Source organism: Branchiostoma lanceolatum, chromosome 18 (genome assembly GCF_035083965.1).
Source record: "Branchiostoma lanceolatum isolate klBraLanc5 chromosome 18, klBraLanc5.hap2, whole genome shotgun sequence".
Lineage (NCBI taxonomy): Eukaryota > Metazoa > Chordata > Leptocardii > Amphioxiformes > Branchiostomatidae > Branchiostoma > Branchiostoma lanceolatum.
The window spans coordinates 11,385,047-11,401,920 of record NC_089739.1 but is presented as its reverse complement, the minus strand read 5'-3'; the positions used below and the strand labels follow the sequence as shown (position 1 = coordinate 11,401,920).

Here is a 16,874-nt window from a genome sequence, read left to right as displayed (position 1 = left end):
CGCTTCCATGATAGGATACATGCGCGCCCGTGTCCACAGCGATAGTATCCTAGGGAGCAGCTGATCCCTGTGCATGGGTAAACAATTTATAAGTTCTGGATTATCTAAGTTATTTTTCTTAGCATGAAATAAATCATAGCTGTGAAAAGCTCAAAGATTGAGATCTTTAGGGCTTTGAATCCATTAAGCTTAATCTGGATTAAGTTTTGGATTAACATTTTGATGTTTACTCTATTATATTGAATTAATCAGCGACCGCTCACCAAATATGTAGATTTGACCACAGCTTCTCGAGTTATCCTGTCCACATTACAATATTGTCAAGTAGAATCATCCCCCACCACACACACACACAAACAACCAAAAAAAACGGTAGCAACAAACATAACCTTCTTGGCGAAGGTAATTATGCAAATGAAAGCATCATGAATGTGAAAAAAATCTAGAAACTCCACCATGAGTAAGAACATCAGTTATTCAATTACATCATTAATGAAGAACTACACGGAGGCTTGTGTTTTTCGAACTCTTATCATCATTTGGCCTAAACCTTCTGCCAGGCCAATGAAGGGTCAGTAAGTTCGTATGAAGAAAGAAAAAAAACGTAACATCGTCAATGCCTCACTGATGTTAAGTGTATAAAATGTTGTACAACATACCCTCTTTCAGCTGGCATATGAACTTATAAGCAGAGGAGCACGGTGCGTCATTCCATTCTGTACCATAGTAGTTCGCACAGTCTTCTCCTTCTTGGTTATCGTTAGGTTCCCCCAGTTGCCAGTTGTTCCAGTCAGCAAGTATGTCATGTTGAGTCCCGTCTTCCCACATCCATTCACCCTCATCGTTCTGATCGCTAAGACCAATCCAGAAACGTGAGATTTCTTTCACGGCGCTCATGAGATCCCTCAAGACGTTGTCCACGTCTCTGTCCTTCGGCATTGCCAGAAGCCCTCCGTCCGCTGCACACACCTGTCTGGCCTGGTTGTAGGTTTTGTCTTGAGTGTACACCTTGAAGCATGCACCCCCGGATGCAGTACTAGTGTAGCCAGCAGGACAACCTAAAAAATATGATACCTTTTTGCCTTACAAAGCAATTTGAGATTTTCATCTGACGTTGACACTATTCTAACCACCCTGAAACTATTTATTTACATTTGAATCGTTATGGTCTTCCATTCAGTTAACATGGTAACTGAGTTCTAAAGAAACCCTTACAAGATCATAACAAATGCAGATGATACTTGTATACTACTAGTTCAGGATGTATCACTTAGTAGTACCATCATGAAAACCTACTTCAAAATAATTGTACATGGTAAATCCAAACACACATGCACACTCATAAAAATATATGGTACACTAGTATGTATGGTAAATACACTTACTCCATCCCAGATGTTTTTATTGTTAAGATTAGCATTGTCCTATGACTATATTAATTTTGTAGTTCAATTTATGCCTTTAATCTAAAAAAAGAAGCTTCCAATATCTTCAATAAATCCCCGAGGGTGTGTATGAAACGTCAATGATCTATATATTACCTTCACAACTTGGTATAGCATCACTCCATTTCCCGTATGACTGGCAGGTAATATTGGCAGTCCCAAACAGCTGGTAACCGTTCATACAGGTGTACCTGACTGTATGTCCTGATGTAAAGTTACCGTTCGTATCCCTGTTTCCATTGGCGGGCACGCCAGGATCCCAACAATGTCCTGCAGCACGGCCTAGAAAAAAACAGTGCAAAGTTGATAATCTCCTTCCTCTGAATAATTGTTTATCATTTCATTAACAGCATGTGAAGCATCGCGACATAGAGTCCATTCCAAGTCACCGAGAGGGTTTTGAATGATATTTGTAATAATTATTTTTAATAAAAGAAAATCTGCGTAACAATAGTCCTAGTTTTTTCTAAAAGATTGAGTATTGAAATTATGATCTATTTATAAAGATGTTACAAATAATGGTAAAAAAAGGTAAGAAATTGTAAAGAATTGTGAATAATGATAGAATGCTGTGGCTATTATTCAGAAACTGTTAGTAATATCATATTCCACATGATGAATATTTTTATATTTTTAGAAAACCGAAGGAATATTCATAAAAATCACATTCAAAAAATTTCTAAAGTATGAAATCTCTCACACAAATGATTACAATAGATTGGAAACATTTGTAAATCATTACAATAACAGCCCTCTTGGTGACTTGGAATGGACTCTAACTCAAAAGATGTTTATTTTAAACGTAACACGAAATAATAACTGTGGAAAGTGTAATCAAAGAGCTTACTTATGTAGGAGAACTGGAACCCCTGACGGGTGACACTGCTGTCAGATGTAAACCTCAGGAACATCGTGTTAGATGTGCTCTCGATGGGGCTGACTGACTGTTTGCCTGATAACCTGAACGTCAAGGAATAACAATCAAGATAAGACAAACAAAATATTGTAATATGTCCTTGCTTCTAACTATTTTCTTGCCATTATCTAGAATGAATAGAAGCTTTGAGGCAGGCCATGTCTTCATCAAAGTTCATCAACGTTTCAGACTGGTAACTTGCTGGTTCTGTCTAACCTTCATCAACGTTTCAGACTAGCTACTTGCTGTTTTGTCTAACCTTCATCAACGTTTCAGACTGGTTACTCGCTGGTTATGTCTAACCTTCATCAACGTTTCAGACTGGTTACTTGCTGGTTATGTCTAACCTTCATCAACGTTTCAGACTGGTTACTCGCTGGTTATGTCTAACCTTCATCAACGTTTCAGACTGGTTACTTGCTGGTTATGTCTAACCTTCATCAACGTTTCAGACTGTTTACTTGCTGGTTATGTCTAACCTTCTTTAACCTTTCAGACTAGTTACTTGCTGGTTATATTATGTCTAACCTTCATCAACGTTTCAGACTGGTTACTCGCTGGTTATGTCTAACCTTCATCAACGTATCAGACTAGCTACTTGCTGGTTATGCCTAACCTTTTGTCTTTGTCTTTTTATTTCGCACAGGTAAAAGAATTTTACATACATATGACAGGTCAATACACATAGTGCCGGGGAAGGTAGAGACCAATGTGCTCTATAATATTCCATCCCCATTTTTCAAACAGAATAAATTACAATGATAAATTAAGATATAGAGAAAAAAATGACAACTTAGTATCGTAACAAATAACAAATCAATAACTAATGATAACAATAACAAAAAACAAGAACTAAATTATCGTATATAAAGAAACAATTACCTAACTGAACACAGAAAAATTACCAACTAAGTAAGAAAGGAAACAATTCGATAAATAATAACGATGCAAATAACGACAAGCATATATAACAACACAAGTCAATAACACAAAAAATGCACCCAGACATGCAGGATATAAATGAAAAACCAAAGAATAGAAGGTTAAGCAAAGGATTAATTGTTTAAAATGGAGCTTTTTAACATGTTTTTGAATCTCAGTAGTGATTTGCAGTTTTGTAAGTTTTCATGTAAGCTATTCCAAATTTGCGGGCATCTGTACATCATGGAGAACATTCGGTGCTGTGTTTTTGCTTGTATCTGTTTCAAGTTGTTTCGTTGCCTTGTATTATAATCATGAAATTCCGAGTTGTAGTGAAAGAGACGTTTGAATTGATTTGGTACACAGGAACTATCATTGATTATTTTATGGACAAAAATAGAAGTTTGAAGCTTGTTAATATCATACTTAGTCATAACTTTTAGATTACGAAAAAGCGATGAGGAGGGGAATGTGTAGGAGACATTTGAAACTAAACGAACAAAACGTTTTTGTAAGAGAAGCAGTGGTTTTAATGTTGTGGCGTATGTACTAGCCCATACTATATTACAATATGCTAGGTAGGGATATATAAGACTGTAGTATAATATAAGGAATGTTTTTGGAGATAGCAGATTTACAATTTTTCTGATAATACCTATGTTTTTATAAATTTTCTGGCAAATAAGGTCTACATGTTTTTTCCAAGTTAATTTTTCATCGATGGTGATACCTAAAAAACAAGTGTGAGTTACTTGATCAATAGGTGTGTTATTGATCGCTATCTTGACATTTTCTTTATAAGATTTCTTATTTTTCCCCGCAAAAATAATGAAATTCGTTTTCTTAACGTTTAATGATAATTTATTTGCTTGGAACCATTTGTTCATTTTGTCTAATTCGCGATTCATTTTGCTTACTAAAAATTCAAGATTTGAGTGGGAAGTAAATAAGTTTGTGTCATCAGCAAATAATAGTGCATATATTTCATCAGATACAAAAGCTAAATCATTGATATAGATGAGAAATAACAGGGGACCCAAAATAGAACCTTGAGGGACGCCACAGGAAATTGGTTTTGTGTCTGAAGAATACATATTATTGGTGACATATTGTTTTCTATTTGATAAATAATCCTTTAACCAGGTGAAGACTAAGCCATTGAAGCCGTAGCATTCGAGTTTCTCCAACACGACAATATGTCATGGTCCACCGTATCGAAAGCCTTCGATAGATCCAGAAAAACTCCAATGGTGAATTCATTCCTTTCTATGGCCGAGGTTATTTTATCTACTAATTTCGAGAGGGTCATGTATGTTGAATGATGATTTTTGGAAACCGTACTGATGTTCGTGAAGTATGTTATTTTCCTCCAGATGTTGCGAAATTCTTTTGTATACTAGTTTCTCCAGAACTTTTGAAAAGACGGGCAAAATAGATATGGGTCGGTAATTTGACAACGAACAAGGGTCTCCAGATTTGAAAAGGGGAATAACTTTTGCTATTTTTAAGTCAGTTGGGACTATACAGGTCTCCAAAGACATTTGGAGAATATGCGTGAGGGGCTCAAGAATGGTGGTGCTGACTTGTTTTATCAATGAGGTGCTTAGTTCATCCTTACCTGGAGCTGAGTTCTTAAGGTTAAAAATAATGTTTTGAACTTCGGATGCGCTAGGTGCTTCAAACGAACTAAGAGATGGGTAGACATTTCTAATAAACGTTAAAGGAGAACTGTCGCCCTTCTCAATCTTTTTTGCCAGGGAGGGTCCAATATTAACAAAGAACCTTCATCAACGTTTCAGACTAGCTACTTGCTGGTTATGCCTAACCTTCATCAACGTTTCAGACTGGTTACTTGCTGGTTATGTCTAACCTTCATCAACGTTTCAGACTAGCTACTTGCTGGTTATGCCTAACCTTCATCAACGTTTCAGACCGGTTACTTGCTGGTTATGTCTAACCTTCATCAACGTTTCAGACTGGTTACTTGCTGGTTATGTCTAACCTTCATCAACGTTTCAGACCGGTTACTTGCTGGTTATGTCTGACCTTCATCAACGTTTCAGACCAGCTACTTGCTGGTTATGTCTAACCTTTATCAACGTTTCAGACCGGTTACTTGCTGGTTATGCCTAACCTTCATCAACGTTTCAGACTGGTTACTTGCTGGTTATGTCTAACCTTCATCAACGTTTCAGACTAGCTACTTGCTGGTTATGCCTAACCTTCATCAACGTTTCAGACCGGTTACTTGCTGGTTATGTCTAACCTTCATCAACGTTTCAGACTGGTTACTTGCTGGTTATGTCTAACCTTCATCAACGTTTCAGACCGGTTACTTGCTGGTTATGTCTGACCTTCATCAACGTTTCAGACTAGCTACTTGCTGGTTATGCCTAACCTTCATCAACGTTTCAGACTGGTTACTTGCTGGTTATGTCTAACCTTCATCAACGTTTCAGACTGGTTACTTGCTGGTTATGTCTGACCTTCATCAACGTTTCAGACTAGCTACTTGCTGGTTATGTCTAACCTTCATCAACGTTTCAGACCGGTTACTTGCTGGTTATGTCTGACCTTCATCAACGTTTCAGACTAGCTACTTGCTGGTTATGCCTAACCTTCATCAACGTTTCAGACCGGTTACTTGCTGGTTATGTCTGACCTTCATCAACGTTTCAGACTAGCTACTTGCTGGTTATGCCTAACCTTCATCAACGTTTCAGACCGGTTACTTGCTGGTTATGTCTGACCTTCATCAACGTTTCAGACTAGCTACTTGCTGGTTATGTCTAACCTTCATCAACGTTTCAGACCGGTTACTTGCTGGTTATGTCTGACCTTCATCAACGTTTCAGACTAGCTACTTGCTGGTTATGTCTAACCTTCATCAACGTTTCAGACCGGTTACTTGCTGGTTATGTCTGACCTTCATCAACGTTTCAGACTAGCTACTTGCTGGTTATGCCTAACCTTCATCAACGTTTCAGACCGGTTACTTGCTGGTTATGTCTAACCTTCATCAACGTTTCAGACTGGTTACTTGCTGGTTATGTCTAACCTTCATCAACGTTTCAGACCGGTTACTTGCTGGTTATGTCTGACCTTCATCAACGTTTCAGACTAGCTACTTGCTGGTTATGCCTAACCTTCATCAACGTTTCAGACTGGTTACTTGCTGGTTATGTCTAACCTTCATCAACGTTTCAGACTGGTTACTTGCTGGTTATGTCTGACCTTCATCAACGTTTCAGACTAGCTACTTGCTGGTTATGTCTAACCTTCATCAACGTTTCAGACCGGTTACTTGCTGGTTATGTCTGACCTTCATCAACGTTTCAGACTAGCTACTTGCTGGTTATGTCTAACCTTCATCAACGTTTCAGACTGGTTACTTGCTGGTTATGTCTGACCTTCATCAACGTTTCAGACTAGCTACTTGCTGGTTATGTCTAACCTTCATCAACGTTTCAGACTAGCTACTTGCTGGTTATGCCTAACCTTCATCAACGTTTCAGACTGGTTACTTGCTGGTTATGTCTGACCTTCATCAACGTTTCAGACTAGCTACTTGCTGGTTATGCCTAACCTTCATCAACGTTTCAGACTGGTTACTTGCTGGTTATGTCTGACCTTCATCAACGTTTCAGACCGGTTACTTGCTGGTTATGTCTGACCTTCATCAACGTTTCAGACTAGCTACTTGCTGGTTATGTCTAACCTTCATCAACGTTTCAGACTAGCTACTTGCTGGTTATGCCTAACCTTCATCAACGTTTCAGACTGGTTACTTGCTGGTTATGTCTAACCTTCATCAACGTTTCAGACTAGCTACTTGCTGGTTATGTCTAACCTTCATCAACATTTTAGACTAGCTACTTGCTGGTTATGTCTAACCTTCATCAACGTTTCAGACGGGTTGCTTGGATTTCCGACACTAATGGATCATCAGAATATAACACGTTGCACCATATGCTGTGTCCTTTTCGGAGTATTGGTTATGTGTCTATAAAATTACCTTTCCAACTCTGCAGCACTATCAGTGGCTCCATCGTAGATGGTCAGAGAGTCATCATTTGCCTCAAGGTCAAAACTATCGAACGTGAGACGAATGATGCTTCCTTGTGGTACTGTGATCAACCACTCGCAGGTCTCATTGTTGCCATAGTTACTCGGGTGGTTCGGTGACGTCACAGGACCTCCAGAGGAAGCCGTCAGGGTACCTCCACATCCGGTCGCACTGGTTTGTGTCACTAAGGAATAAGGAAATACTTCATTGAGATAAAGTAAAATCCCTTCAGTTCGTGGAGGTAGGCTGTAATTTTTCTTCTTTCTTTATTCAAAGAAACATCAAATAATACAAATAAATGGACAAAGATAAAGTGACATCGGACTTAAGTTGTACACAACTTATATTCTCACAGCCACTTGTACATGATAGGAAATAGAATATTTGACAAGACACTCAGACTTGTGAATAGTAAATGAAGTAAATACTTAGTTTGAACGTGAGTCCGAACTCCCCTCCCAGAAGGAAAAAACACTTTTTGGGGGGGTACCAAAATATTTTTTTTCATTCTTGCATTCTATCGAATGAACCAAAAAAGAAGACGACTGTCTTGTCTCTTCATGATTCATCAGTAGACCATAGGTCAAATGTTCTATGCTTAGACTTCTACTGACTTTACAACAAAAGGTTCCCACACTGGTTCAAACTGACTAGAAAAGAGAAATAATTCAGTGAAACAGCAGTGACCTCTACAGGGGTGTGGTCATGTCATAGTTCGCAAAGTGACGAACTGGAATGCAAATAGTACAACGGATACATGGTTTGATGTCGACAGGTACTATTTTGCACTTAAAGTAGGTTCTTTGAAGGGGTGCCAACCAAACGATGGCCTTCATGTGACAATGCAGAACGCTCCAGGGCTATTGTATACATTATTTGCATGGCACACGGACCGTGTCACTAATTACTACGAGTGCCTAATGTGTTCTATGCGGTTATTTATGCACTGTTTCTACAAAACGCAGGGACACGAGTAGTCATTATTGATATCTTTTATTCGCATAACGTTACTGGACCAAAAGGCCATATCATAAAGGAACCAAACTTGAAGGGAATGGGCAAGTCACGGAGTCAACTATTACATCCTCACCAGCATCCTCACCAGTATCATTATTTTATATGATGGTATTGAATCATAATACAGCAACCTGAGCAAGCTTGTGAATTCAAGGGTGGAAGACAGCCCACCTGAGTGACTGTAGGATACCCAAAGATGCACCGCTGTCAACAATTGCTGATCAACAGGACCTTATTGTGTCAGTGTTGCCTTGCTCACGATTCAATGAAGCTGAAATGTCTAGTAGGATTGGTGAAAAAAATTCAATTCCTTCAAAACACTAATCTCGAGCGCTTTTGACAGTATGATAGCACTCGCAACAGTATTGCAACCACTGTATCTTCAAAATATTTTCCATTTATTTGAATAATCTATTACGGTCAGTCTGTCTGCAAAGCTACAAATAGGCACAGCTCCTACCTGTGGCAAACGTCAGCCAGAAGATGATCGCTGCCGCGGAAAATTGTCCCGCCATCTCGCCACCGTGACTCAGGCCCGGCTGGGCGGATGGTTTGTCGGTTTCCGCCGATAGAACAGAGTCGACGTTACCTTGCGTCTTTACAGAAATGTTTTATATACCGCAGAGACCTACTGTATGTGATAACAATCCCCGTAAATTATAAGAAACGCAATAACACTCGTCTTGTGGAAAGTTGAGCGCCAAAGGCCAGGAAGATCACAGGGAACTGCTCTACTCAACTAAAATATGAGGTGTGCTCAAAATATGCGGTGAAATGTCATAGCAACGCATCATTAGATATCAGAACTCATCATCATTAGATATCAGAACTCTTAACCTCTAATGTGATTGCTTCTTTTGTTCCCACACCCGGTACCCACTCTATTCAACATTATGAAAATGAAAAATGAATAATTGATGACGCTCAGTACAACCCACTGACAGCAGTCACATGGTCTCTTTGTCAGCTCTTCTGGAATCCATCAATGTCAATCGAGAATTTATGCGGTGTCATATTTTTGCATATCACATATCAATAGATATGTGACGTGACACCTAATAGACTGAAATACCTACCTCGAGGTACACCTTTATCCGCAACAGGACTTAAATCCATGATCAGCCATAAGTTATGAGCAAGGCAACATGTGATGTCATGTGACCCATTCTATTCAAATATGTTTTCTGTACACTTTGCTGAATTAAATCCAATGAAAAATTCCATTTTCCTCCTGCTATTGAAAGAATAACGTCGCCGTAACAATAAAACTAACTATATTATTACGAATAGCTAGCAAATTAGAAGGGTTTTTATAAAAAAAAGTGTTTCAGCTTCAATTCAGCGCTAAATGTACTGACATTCTGAGCAACATTCTCGTGTGCATTTATTTCTTTGCCCCACAGCTGAAGACAAACTCCATTTACTTGGGGCCAAAATATTTATCCGACTATTGTCAGATAGACATACTAAGCTGGGCTAAATATGCATAGACTTGTGTTAAATTTCATTATGTGAAGAATTTGTTTTGACAGCAAGTAAATTATTCAGGTTATCGTTGGTGTTAGAAGCATTCGTGGCAATTCTGGACAAACCGTCTTTCAAAAAGTGCACGAGGTTCGGTCGCAACATGCACTGTTAGTACATGATACAAATCAGAGCGACAACGTAGCTCATTATTGATACCATTTCATTATAACGCCATCGTATGAGTCTATGTATTGTGGACGGAAGCTATATTTATAGTTAAGGGAATACATCACACGAAGAAACTTGAATGAAAGCTGCACAACACGCGGTGAAATATCATAGCAACGCAACATCAACTATCAAAACTCAGGTAAATATCTTCACCACAAATATGATTGCTAATTTTCTTCACAATCCCACCTGTTCAATTTTATGAAATAAAAAATGAATGATTTATACCGCGCAGATATTAAGAGCATGGCGACTCGTATATGAGGCTACGTGTGCTCAAACATGCGGTGCAACGCAATGTCATAGCAACGCAATATCAAATATCAAAACTCAAGTAATCATCTTCACGGACAATCTTATTGCAACTTTTCTTCATAACTGCACCTTTTAAACTTCATGAAATTGAAAAATTAATAATTCATACCGCCCAGTAATGAAGAACATACTATTAGGAAACGGCCCCACCGGACAATGTCGACTCATTGAGTCTACTTGTATTCCAACCATGCTTTGAAATGGCATAGCAACGCAATATCAAAACTCATGTAATTATGTTCAGTACTAATACGATTGCTACTTTTGTTCACAACCCTCTCCAATTCAACGCTTTTAACTTAAAATATGAATAATTGATGCCGATAGATACAGCTAGCCCACTGACTGCTCTCATGTGGGCACTTGTCAATCGTTTGGAAGCCTTAAACCGGTTAAGTAAAGCCGACCCCCCCCCCCCCCCCCATTGGACCCGCGGTACGCTAGCGGCCACGCTGCGTCCTAAACTGGATGTGTGTTATAATGAGAATATCATTCAAAACGTACAAATATAATCAAAAAGACAACAAAACACACAAAGCTTAAAAAGATTCGTTTTTTTTGTCGATCAAATTTGTTGGGTGCTTTGTCAATCCGATCGGCCGTAGCGACACCGCCAGCGTGCCGCGGGTCCAGTGAGAGGGGGGCTTTAGAGCGTACTACTAGGTACTAAAATGGACGTACCTACAAGACTGCGAACCTAACACTCTGCAGTATGGTTAACAAATGTCTTCATGGATCTAGATCTAGCTATCTACTCAACACTCGTGGCTGTCATCAGTTCATGGAGATATGAAGTCTTATTTTCAACATTAGAGTATCAGTGAAGGTAAGTATAATGATAAAGTGCCAACTGTGAAGGTATAATGATTAAGTGCCAACTGTGGACACAGGGTTAATGAACGTTCAGTTAAAAAACATAGCTAACTTGGAAACATTTGGGGGGGGGGGGCTACAGACTCCCTGGCATCTTGAACCTTCGACTGATGCCACGTATCAATAAAGTGACGTAATTATGTACATTAATCATCAAGAAAAAGGTCACAAAGATTGCTTAAACTACTACATTGCTTTCTTTCTTTATGAGTCTCTAGTCCGCTATGCGTCGTAATTCAAGTATTGCAAAACTTTGCTGTTTAATGTTTATTCTTACAAGTGGCTGGCCAACATGTCGCTTTCATACATGATAACGTGGCTCTTCGTATCTAGCTGATTTTTCATCTGCAACCTGTCTCCACAAAACTCGTGGATTGGATCCTCCAGCTCTACAAGACCAACAAAAACACTCAGATGTATGTCATCGGTTTTGTAGCGTTGGCTTACATCATACACGTGTTTCAGTAGGTGCTTTTGCAGGGTGGAGAAATTCATGGCATAGATTTGAATGGACATCATTCTCATTGCAGCAGTAGGATACGTGTTTGAGAGACTCAGACTAGCTTGTCCTTCGTGGTTCAACATGTAAATTGTGTTCTGTGGTTGAAGAAGCTTTAAGTTAGCGGGGCATAGGGTGTAAGGGTCCCAGTCAACAAGTATGACTGGTTTGCCGTCGTAGCCACCACTAGCACCAGCGGGTAGGCATTTCTGTACAGCCGCACAGAAGTCGTCGTCTGCCGCCTGTAGAAGCACGACGTCCGGTAAGCCGGTCGTGTCCGGTTGAGCCAGCTGAGCAGGGTCCTGTCGCCACCAGAGGTTGGGTCCGCACTGGTACTCCACGTAAGGCTAAAACGAAAAATCAATTGAAAATCAAGGTTTGATTTAGAATTCACTTATAGAGCTTTAAAGTTTGTACATTTTATGCCTTTCATTTTTGCGCATTACATGTGTGGTAATGTTCACATTTAACTAACTTACAAATTTTCCAGTCATTTGTCACTAAGGGGTTGACATTTTCACATTGATTATGCAAATTAGGCCCTTATTTGCGCATGTTTGGTATCTGTTTTAAATCACATGTATTGAAGTCTATTGTGTGTAGTCCTTTTATAGAAAACACCTGTGTTTTAGAGTTGCCTCTTGATTAAGGGAACAAAGTCCTTATTTGCATAACCTCCATATTCTTGAGTAGATGTCGACCTAAGCTACTTGCATGCACAAAATGATGATAATCCATCTTTCTCCAGTTAAATATACTTTCTTTGGAAGAAATTGCCCTGCGGTTCAAGAGCAAGCCTTTTTGGGACCCAAGAGCTATCTACCACATATCTTATCTAGAACACGAGACATCAAAAACAGATTTTTCCTGCATGTGGCACTACAACAAGCGGCTAGGGCCAAGATGTAATTATGTCGAAGTATCATGAAGACCGGTAGCAGGACAGTTCGGCCCATGGTCAGTTCGGCCCCGACGTTTCGGCCCCAGGCCGAAGACGTTTCGGCCCCAGGCCGAAGACGTTTCGGCCCCAGGCCAAAGACGGTTCGGCCCCAGGCCAAAGACGGTTCGGCCCATTTAGTTATTATGTGTATCACCGTAAATCAAATGAAATCCCAAATGGCTTGAAATTTGGCACAAGGATGCCAAGGACATAGAACTATTCGGCATACTATGTAACGATATACGATTAGAGGTTTAACGTTGTTTTTATATCACGACACTGTTGAAGATGTTACAGTAATGGCGTTTCCCGCGGGAGATCTAGACCCGGTAATCTGATACCCCCTAACAACCGGTTCCTAGCAACCGACAACAATAGTTATCTTGTCGCATGCCATCACTGAATACTAGTATGTAATTTATAATTTAACGTGCGCTGTGAGTATGTCTGCAATGGAGTTCCCGTGCGGGCAGTGTGGCATCGACGTAGGGACATCAGATTCAATCAAGTGCGCCCGATGTGAAAAGTGGATCCATTGGTGGGTGTTGGAATAAGTAACGGTCCCGTTAACCGTAGACGTTAATTCATATGCCACCATTATCAGCTAAACCCGTAATTACCTCTATGATATGGAGGTGTTTAAGTTTGTCGCAGGCTGCCGCTGCATCTGTCTGTCAGTTTGTGTTTCTGGATCTTTGTGGTCTGCGTATAACTTAACTTGAGATGCATGGATGGAAAACCGTGACAACACAGCGTGCCCCCGTGAATTGAAGACCATTGGAGAAAGACGCGTTTAATTCTTGATTTTCTTTCAAATTTACGCAAACTGGTTCTGTTTAATACTGAGTCGGATACCTTCACTCTTCACTGTGACCTGATTTTGATGATCCGTCTGGTTGCAAACTGGTTCAGGTTGGATTCCTTGTAGTTTAATCAAAAGGCGCAAGGTAGCGTCGTGCCAATGACAGAGGTCAACAGGTCAAAATGGCGGATGTATACTTGGAGGCATGCTTTTGAGGATGCTGTAAAACCACGGGGACTGTACGTTTTTGAGTCGTGTGCGGATTTTTGGAAGGTACGTATATACAGACAGGGGATATAGGGGGTTCAATTTGACATGACATATGTACTACAGTACTGATTTCCCTCCTTCCTTCCGCGTTGTCGATCGTCAACCTTCATATCATGAGCAGAATGAATTGACAGTAGCCCCCCTCCCCCTAATATTTACGGGAGTAGGAAATATAACCAATAGACTCTAACAGTAATTGACTTCAAAATTGCTATAAGGGAGCAAAACATTTCTCAAGTATTAGAAAATATTGTAGATAACATGCTGATATTATGACAAGCTGTATATTCTGGTTCATTTGAAAACTGCCAAGCAAACCACACCCACCACCCCACCTCAGACATACCTTGGATGTACTAGTTCTTTCTATGATATTCAGGCCAATACATAACGTTATAGACCTCATGATAACGATTTAAGAATCTATATACTAAACATTAAGCCCTCACTGTGTATTCTTGAAGCATACAACCTCTCTGTAGATTGCACTTAGATCAATGTATTAAGTAAGTAATCTGAGATAACACATTGTAACGTTGGGTAACCTAAATTCGGGATTTTTCCGATAATGGTTGACTGAAATCAATCTAGCAGAACAACAAACCATCCTTTTTTTCTATTATTCTGTCAGTATCATGTACTATCTTTGCACTAATGATATATATGGTAGATTTTGTCTCTAGTCGTGCTGACACCATAATATTTCAACTTGAAACTACCGTCCGCCGCAAGCACAATTCAGTGCTGTCGGACAGGGGGGCACATTAATTCGGGAGAGAAGATTCGTCTTGAATATCTTACCGCTAATCACATTTTATACAGCAGTTATTCGTTCCATCCTTGGCTTGAGGAGAGTGCTATGGATAAAGACGTGTCCAAGTAAAAAAATACACGAAAAAACGGCCGTACTGTACACATCAGGCCTTCGGTAACATCCCGTTTGTTGAGTCGGTAGAACGTCACTCAAAGTCGATCCCCACCGTCATGGCAACATGTACATTATTCATGGGAAGTTAGCTGGATGCCGTAGCAATGGTTATACTACTATGTCCATGTGTTCCTTGTTGTGTTAGGAGCAAACTTTGAGGAAAATATCGTCTTTAGTCCACTATCACATGCAACATTTAGACAAAAAAGTGTTTCTCACAAACCTTTGTCGTCTGCTTGACGACAGGATTCTGGGTAATAGTATGGCGGCGGGAAAATACACGTGCCGTAGGTTGTAGCAACAGAGAGGAGTTTTGACGATTGATCACACTTAGCATCCAGTTACGTATACAGGTTAGCAAAAGAGATTGTAATAAGTTGTCTTGTAAATAATTGTGTTTAGCAGGCAGGAGATGTGACATTTGCCTTATAAACCAGCGAACAACCGTGCAGTGTGGTTCCTACCACGAAGCCCCCAGACTCTGTCAATAAGGGACGGAGAGTTTTTGACGTCGCCAACTTCTAATGCATGGTTATCGAAGCTTTTCAGACAGTGTTCTGAATGCGTTAGTCTGTCAAGTTTGCATTTCTAGCGGTATTACTGATGTTGCATCTAGCAAATATCCCTAAATACCCCGTTTTCGAAAAATCCTGACTTTAAGTACCCCACGAATCTATGTTACCCAACGTTACAATGTGTCTTACTGCTTTCAACATTATGTAGGCTTTGAGGCTTTATATAGCCAAGAATCTACATGTACTCTAGGGGTGGATACCGGTTCAGCTTAATAAGGTCCAAGTCCAAGTTTTATAATAGGTCCAGAGATTTAGGTTCAGGTCCGGACCTGAACCTGGACCTGATCCTGTCCAGTTGATGTTTTGTTTTATCAGACCAATATTAAGCATAGAGAATTAATACTGACACACACAACAATAGAAGTTTCTTGGTGATCAGACTTTCAAGACAAACCAGTGTTTGATATTTGAATGTTGCACTTATCTAAAATGCCTTTTTTGTCAGAGGGGAGACTCAAAACACTTTGTATCAAACAAAAATAGAAACATATATTTGTACTTTGTTCATTTTGCTTGGACTCAGCTTTTTGGCTTCCAGTTTTTTTTGGACTCTGTTCTTGGTTGTTATAAAGGTCCGAATCAGGTCCAGTGAACCGGTATCCACCCCTAGTACTAGATCAATGTTACTGTATAGCCTGTTGTCTTATACAATGTACATAATTTTGCCTAAGTGAATGGTCAGATACAAGTCACGCCAAGTTCAGGTTTATTGCACAACAATTGCAACAGATATGTACAACTTGAATGGTCAGATATATGTACACCTGTGTGTTGTAGTGTGTGTTTGGTATGATTGGAAAGCAGTGTTTTCCTATTTCATTCTTTGAAGAACAGGTTTTGATGACATAGCCCACTATGTCCTCACCTATATATCAAAGTACTGTATATGCAGAATTGAATATTATGACCATTTCATGCTAATTGTCCACAAATTTTCTAATGTCATATGTATTTTTCTGTTTTCAGATGGTGTCTGCTAGTACTGTGGAAGCAGCTTGAGTTTTGAAATATGATGACGTACCCCCTTTGGACAGGAGTTGACTGCAACAAAAGCTAATTAAAGTTAATTTAAGCAGTTTATGAATATGTTTTTGTCTCTTTTTCAAGTTGACTATGATAATTAGCTGTTTGTATGTTTAAGCAAAAAGAAGGATTCTTAACATCATAGAAGGTAAAAAGAATAGGTTGCTAGTGTATTTTTGAATACAGTAGCCAACTATTTTTTTACCTTCAAAGACTTTTGAATAGATTACTTTAAAAGGTAATCTATTCAAAAGTCTTTGGTGTTTTCCTTTTGTTGCTGTTGCCATTGACATACCTTAACAATATGATTATAGTGGTATCTTAATAGTGGTATCTCTGTCATTGGAAATTCTATATCTACTACTACTTCATACCTTCATACCTTTGCCAATGAAGTTTTTCACAAGAATTGTTTACCTGAGTTGCATATTGAGAGGATGAGCAGTCTGTGAAGTTTAAGTAATATGTTAAGTCAGTCCACACTGAAGAGCCACTACAAAGATGTGTTCACACTCATATTCAGATGAAATAAAAGTTGCGACGACCTTGATTAATTACCAAAATTACAGTGTATCACTTTAATTTT

At 39.4% G+C, this 16,874-nt stretch overlaps 1 long non-coding RNA gene across 1 annotated transcript; it reads left to right on the top strand.

Annotated features, from left to right (window-relative positions):
* Positions 1–12,689: 12,689 nt before the first annotated feature.
* LOC136424251 (uncharacterized) lies at positions 12,690–16,345 on the top strand. The gene is made up of 2 exons (XR_010753843.1): positions 12,690–13,765; positions 16,232–16,345. It is a non-coding gene; the product is annotated as an uncharacterized lncRNA (long non-coding RNA).
* Positions 16,346–16,874: the final 529 nt, after the last annotated feature.